Source organism: Suricata suricatta, chromosome 9 (genome assembly GCF_006229205.1).
Source record: "Suricata suricatta isolate VVHF042 chromosome 9, meerkat_22Aug2017_6uvM2_HiC, whole genome shotgun sequence".
Lineage (NCBI taxonomy): Eukaryota > Metazoa > Chordata > Mammalia > Carnivora > Herpestidae > Suricata > Suricata suricatta.
Window position 1 is genome coordinate 110,262,545 of NC_043708.1, and position 6,000 is coordinate 110,268,544.

The following is a 6,000-nucleotide window of genomic DNA, read 5'->3' on the forward strand; positions in this document are numbered from 1 at the left end:
GCTTGGCCTCAGGCAATAAGATCTGGGACAGAGCAGACAATTGTGGGGGGTCCTAGGGTCCCAGGGGATCAGGGAGTCAGGGGAGTCCACCTGGCAGGGGCTGAGAAGTGGGTGGCTCTGTGTCCCCACCACAGCCAAATGGGGGAGTTCAGCCACGCATATCTGGAGCAGAAGACAGCTTTCCAGGGACCCCTCAGCTCTGGCGTGGCCAACCCTGCCTGCTCTAGGGCCTCCTTCTGAGACCCAAGGGCTCATACTCCCCGGAACATCATCACACAGAAATCTGCTTAATTATATATATAGTTTATTCTTGAGAGAGACAGACTGAGCACATGTGCAAGGAAGAGATAGAGAGAGAGGGAAACAGAGAATCCCAAGCAGGCTCCACACTATCAGCACAGAGCCTGATGCAGGGCTTGACAAACTCGGGAATCGTGAGATCGTGCTCTAAGCTGAAACTGGGAGTAAGTTGCTCAATGGACTGAGCCACCCAGGTGCCCCTCAGAATCTGCTTTAACTCCAACTCTCCTTCTACCTGCACGACATCCAGCCTGGCCCGGCCGTCCACCTCCCCCTTCCCTCCTCTTCCAGTCCCAGCCTGCCACACTTCATCCTTATTCCTACCCCAGACTCACTCTGACCCCTGGTCCCAACCCTGACAATTCTCCCTATCTCAGAGGACCCTTCACACTACACCTGCCCACCCCTGCACTGTTTCCTGGATCCTCTGACTTAAGGCTTTTCTCTACCCCACACCCTAGGGTCCCCAGCCCCTGAGCCTAGAGTAGAGGGGTCTTTTCTCATCTTCACTCCTCTCCAGGGAACTCCGCAGTTAATGACACCATATGGCAAGTCAGAGAAAGTAGCACTTGTGAACCTGGGCCCAGAGGTGACAGGAGCCGAGCTAGAGCTGTTTCCAGACTCGGCCAGCAGGGGGCGCTGCAGCCCTGCCGGGCCCCGCGGTCAGGCTGCAGCTCCACGTAGTTGGGGAGTTGGAGGAGCGTGGGGCTTGGGCTTCGGGTAGCGCCCAGTCTTTCCCAGAGCAGCTCGCGCACTTCTGGTGGTATGAGAGGTAGCTTTAGGTGGGTGATGCGTGGAAAATCATTTCCAAAACATTAACCGTGTTGTGTTTAACATCTATTTAAAAAAATATATAACCAGCATTTCAAAACTGTGATTTCTGGAATGTTTCTGGAGCTCAGCATAACACTAAACTGGGATTATTTAAAGGTCTATCTATTTTAAGAACAAAGATTAGGTAACTACAATCTCAGAAGGAACACAGAGTTAGCAAACCTTGTGTGGAAGGGAGGGTCTTGATTTTGCGAAACACTGGGGTACTGGTGGAACGAGGGTGAAGGTTATGGATGAGAGGTTAGAGCTAAGGTTAGGGCCCAGGTTCTAATTGGGGAAAGGATGGTGTGGGCTTAGAAGTTGGGGTGAGGCCTAAGGTTAGGATTTGGGGTTAGTATCAAATTTAGGGGTACATTTGGTGATGAAAGTTAGCAATGGAGTTAAGAATCCTTAGCAATGGGGGGGGCACCAGGATGGCTCAGTCGGTTAAGCATCGACTTCTGTTCAGGTCATGATCTCACGGTCCATGGGTTCAAGCCCTCGTAGGGCTCTGTGCTGAGAGCTCAGTCTGAAGCCTGCTTTGGATTCTGTGTCTCCTTCTCCCACATGCACTCACCTCTCTCACGCCTACTCTCTCTCTGTCTCTCTCTCAAGAATAAATAAACAAAACAAATTTTAAAGAAGAATCAATAACAATGGAATTAGAGTCATTCTTGAGGCTACAGGGATTTGTCGCTTTAGCAGCTGAAGAGTCCATGAGACCGTGGACAGATGGGCAGGAGCTTCTGAGAACGCCTTCACACGGCACCCTAAGTGTGGTCTGCCTCCCTCCCCAGCATCCTTCTCTAGAAGCATCCCACAGAGGTTTCACCTGAGCTCACTGGACCCCAGGGGTAGGGGAGGCACAGCGTGCCTCCAGCACGAGCAGGTGAATCCTGCCCCAAGCTGACACCACTGGAAGGTAACTACGTGCTAGACACGATTTCCTCACTTAGCACAGGTCCCCTAATGGAGTCTCCCCAGTGCCCCTCTGCTGTGACATCATCACCGTCTTTCTACAGATGAAGACAGGCCGGGGGTGGGGGCATGAAGGTTGCGCACCTTGCTCGAAGTCATTAAATCTGTATGTGGCAGAGTTGGGGTTTGTCCAGAGGGGCACCTGTGTCCAGACTGGTGCCAACGGTGGCCCATACCCACAAGGCTGCCTGCCGGGTGCACTGCCCTGCCACTGGGGGTGGGGAGCAGCTCTCTGCCCTCTCCTTCCCATACCCTCCCGGTCTATTGGTCTCACAAGGTAAGAAACTCGAGCTTTAGAAGGCTAACATCCCAACCTTCCGGTCCCAGCGCTTGAACTTATCCTAATTCTAATTTTTTCTTTTAGAGCAATGCTTCTCAAAACTTTTGTTTTTATTGCCCCCCATACAGAGCCTCTTTAGACATTTTTTCCTAGTCATGACTCCCCACAGTGAAATTTTAACGCCGTAGGTACCCTGTAGTTTCCTTAGGATTCTCTACATTAAAAAATCGTGTCATCTGCAAATAGAGATAATGCTACTTCTTCCTCATGCACAGGTATGGTATATCAGTTTATGTACTGTGGTCCTTTGGAGGGTCAGAAATCATGGAAATATCTAAGGTAGTTAACGAGCCCCTCTTGAACCAATTTTTATCCTCTGTGGGTTAGCATTTCTCCTGTTGAGAAAGCATGACTTAGGGTAAGGCGACAGCCCCAGTTACAAGGCAAGTAAGAAGCCTGGGAGAGTGTGGGTGGGTCTTAACCCCTCCTTGTGGCTCAGTTCACAGGTGGGAATGAGGTGGGAAAGGGCTGCAGGGAGACGGAAGTGAGCTTGAGCAGAGCTCTGTCAGGACGGGCTTCCCTGGAGTAACCTCGGTCCCTGACTGAGCCTGGTGGCTGAGCCTGAGGCTAGGGGAGAACTGGGGGCAACACCTTCGTTTATTTTTGTGTCTGAATCCAGGTGTCGGCTCCAGATGCCTATGGTGATTGTATTGAGAGAAGGGTCTAGAATTTCAACTGACTCCCCTTCTCAAAAAATCAAAACAGAAAGTTTGGAAGGTCTCTGCCCACCCTTACAAAACACATTTGCTGACAAGTGAAGGGAAAATTCCTTCATTCTTGGCTCAAGGCACTTCCTTAAACTCAGCCCTGAGGAATTCTTTAAAGGCCAGCTGCCTGGACTATGCTAAAGTCAGTTTATAAATATAAATATCCCAAACTTGATAGCCAAGCAGATGACAAAAGCGAGCTAGCAAACCACAGAAATTTTCCATGAAGCTAGCCAGCCAAACAAGTGTGTGAGGAGATATTGTGAAACCCAGTCCACCTGTCTGATTGCCTGAAACTGTTAACCAGACTTAACGCAGAGGGCCTGGGGATAGAATTTACCCGGGCAGACTCTATTGGAGTTCTATGGCCATCAAGCTCTGGCTGACGCCAGGCTGGACTGACCTGGACAGTAAATCAGACCAACCGAGGAGGAGGCAGAGGGTGGGTGAGGCTGGGCCCATGATGGAGAGTCGTCATTGAGTCTGCTTGGGACTGGAGAAGGGTGTGGGGAAGGGTGCGGCGTGATGGTTAGGACACGGGCTTTGGAGGAAACCAATTCTTAATCCTAGCTCTTCTGTGCGACCTTGGACAAGTTACTTAGCCTCTGTGGTCTTGTATGCAAATTGGAGGTGATACTACAGACTTTGAAAATGATAAGGATTAAATAAATAAAGCGCTAAACTGTGAATTGGCAACGCTCAAGAAGAAATAACTATCTACAATGCCCTAGAGAAGGCACTGTTGCTGTGACCCCCAGAAAGCCCCATGGACTTGTTCCCTTCACTGCCTTCCCCTACTTCTCCCTTCCTCCTCCTTTCCCCTCTCTCTGCCTTCCCCTTCCCCTCCTCCAGTACCCTTTCCTGCCCCTACCCCTCCTCTCCTTCTTTCCCTCCCTTTGCTTCCATTCCGGATTCTAGTCCTTTTAAGATCTGAGAGACCCTGTCCCCAACTACTTCTCCCAGGACTTCTGTCTCTACCTCCCCAAGCCTCCTCAACTGTCCTCTACCCTGACAACAGGGTCACCCTGCAGAGGGAAAGAGGGAGGGATTTACTGCCTTCCCTTCCCTCCCCAACCCACACCTGGCTACCAGACACCGCCAACTGCAGGAAGGTCACATTGCCACACCAGCAGAGATACGGGTTGCACAGAAGACGTCCTGAGAGAAGCAAATAAATACATCAAGTTTCCAGCTGGGGCCGGAGATAAGGGCTCAGGGAGATGAGACTGAGGCTCCCCCCTGGCTTCGCAGGGAAAACCTATTTGGGGGCACTTCAAAGAGGACACGAGCGGGCAGAGCACTACAGGAGGGGGCTGTCTCTCCTGGAAGGTCGCAGAGCATGCTTCTTTCTTTTAGATTTGGTAGGGACAGGCTGAGAGCAAGGATGTGACTGATCTAAGCTCCTGTCCCAGCTGAGACAGGCGGGTGGAGAGAGAAACTGAGACAAAGAAGGGAGAGAGATTTTCCCAAAGTCTCATGGAAAGTCGGTGGAAAAGCAGGGTCACCCCCCTACTCTCTGGTTTCCCACTCTGCACCCCCTTACATTGAATCGTACCTGGCTGTTCCCAAGGTGTGGCCATTAGAACTGGCCTTACCTGGGTGCAGAATTGGACATGCCAAGACCCCCCTGAGGAAGGGCTCTCCTTCCTCCAAATCCCTGCCCCAGCCAGCTGCCTGGCAGGAGGTGCTCTCTCTCTCTCTCTCTCTCTCTCTCTCTCTCTCTGGAACATGCCATTAGCTGCCCCAAGTGAGGGCACAGCCTCAGGCTCTTCCAAACATGGGTAGAGCTCTGCTTCTGGTACCCATGAGCCCTGGAGCGGGAGTCAGGGGGCAAATACAGGAGACCTGAGTAGGGGCACGTTTCCAACCCAGAAACAGGCATGAGAGACCATGGGACCTCTGCCTGAGAGTCCCAAGGGCCTCCTAACCAGCAAGGTCAGCACTGGCCACCAAGTTCAGCCTGCCCTTGATCAGACGGTTCTGGGAGGGCATCTCAGAGATGCCACATGCTGGGGGGCATTTCCCAGTCCCACCCACTGTGACCTCCTTCTTGGCCTGTCTTCCCTCTAATAAAACGAAGGCCTTGGGATAGGGGACCTGTAGCCCCCAAGCTCTGCTGATCTGTGCCTCTGGACAGCTCCCTCTCTAGCCTTCCTCTAAGGCAGGTATGGGCTCACAGACCCTCTAGCTTCAGCCCCAGGTGACCTGCTGGAGCAGATGGAGCCTGTCCTGGGATGCCAGAAGCCCTACAGTTCACACACCTGAGGTGACCTGAACATGCTGGGTGGTGGAGGGCGGAGACGGCATCTGCCTGGCTCCCAGCTGCACCCATGCCAAGCACAGCACCTGGCAATGCCGGGGAGGTGCATTCCGGTTTGTAGAGTGAATGACAGAGCAGATCCATTTCTGCGTGCCCATCCCTTGGCTTCTGTGCTTCAGAGAGCTCACATCTGCAGTTTTCTTCCTAGGCGTGCCCTTGGGCTACTGGAGCTGACTTGGGCACAGAGAGAGAGAAAGAGGAGAGAGAGAGAGAGAGAGAGAGAGAGAGAGAGAGAGAGGGAAGTGCCTGGAGGTTTCCATTCTGCCCCCACCCTTCGGGAGGCAGCCCCTAGTCAATGTCTGACTGCTGTGCATCTATGGAGAACAGAGACCGGAGACCGAGCTTCCCTGTCTAAATCAGTACCAACTCCGATGCGTGACTTCTGCCTCAAGCTCCTTGGGATCAGGCTGTGGCTGAGACTTCCTGAAATCACACCCTGGCTTGGCTTCCTCCCCTTCCTCTCCTGCTTCCCTTCTCCCCTGCCGGTTTCTGTTAAGAACTTTCCACAATCCTCGGGCTTGTGCGTGAATGAATCTGTGTCT